The following is a 1,091-nucleotide window of genomic DNA, read 5'->3' on the forward strand; positions in this document are numbered from 1 at the left end:
TGAGGAGGAGGTCAGGGCACTGTCACCCCCATCATAGCGGCTGATAGTGGCACACTACAGCGTTCCCTTGGGGCACCCTGCTCCTGTCACATTTATTATGGGGTCATCCCTGGCTCACAGCCATGTGCAGTCCTACCCCTGACCCCACCTGCAGGGAGGATAGGAGGCAGCAGGAGAGGAGGCTGCCCTTCCCGCCCTCTGCTTGGGCAGGCCCCTTACCGAGCAGGCTGCAGGCCAGCTGGCCCCTTTCAGCGGCTTCCCTGGGCTCTCAGCAAACCCGAACCTAGGAGGCATCTTGTGGGGGAAATGGGTGTCTCATCTTTTGGACTTAAATGTGACATTCACTCAGAAATGGGTAGGTGGGCACAGCGACACTCCTGCAGTCCCCGCTACACAGCAGGCTGAGGCAGGATGATTGCTCAAGTCCAAGAGTTTGTGGTCAGCCTGGGCAATAGAGAGACTCCATCTCGAAAGAAGAGAGGAGAAAAAGGCACATTTCCAAGCGAACAGCTTGATATATTACACAAACTGAACCCAGCCCTGCAAGGAGTGGTGGGTCCTGACCCTGTCAGAGCCGGTGCGGGTCCACTGCCACGGTGAGCAGGTCCCACTTGCTCGCTGTCACCAGCAGGGCCACTAGGAACACAGCGCCTTTGGCCGCATTTCTGTAGGCATGGCCCGGGGAGTGGGGCCGCTGTCCCACGACCCCCTCATTTGAGGAATCGGAGTTTCCCATGGCCTCGCCCGGGGATCCCCATCTTTGCTGCACTGGGTGTTTTGGGGTCTTGTTTTTTAGATGAATCTCTGTGCATCCCCAGACTTCTGCTCGGTGCCCCGGGGCTGGCTACAACCTGCATCCCCGAACCAAGCAGCTCCGCGACCTCACTGAGCCAAGCTGTTTTAGGCCGGGGTTTCGGGGTCCCCATAGGAGTTGGCTGTCAGTTTGGGCCACGGCTGGCAACCCTGGGAGGTGGCGCCCCCTTCCAGCCGGGAAGGCCGGGATCAGCGCGGAGCCGCCCAGCCTGGCCACGCGCGCGGAGGGTCGGGGCCTGGCCGGCGGGGTGCTCCTCAGGGGCGCTGGGTCCCGCGTG

This window comes from Chinchilla lanigera, unplaced genomic scaffold (assembly GCF_000276665.1).
Source record: "Chinchilla lanigera isolate Chin_1 unplaced genomic scaffold, ChiLan1.0 scaffold00012, whole genome shotgun sequence".
NCBI lineage: Eukaryota > Metazoa > Chordata > Mammalia > Rodentia > Chinchillidae > Chinchilla > Chinchilla lanigera.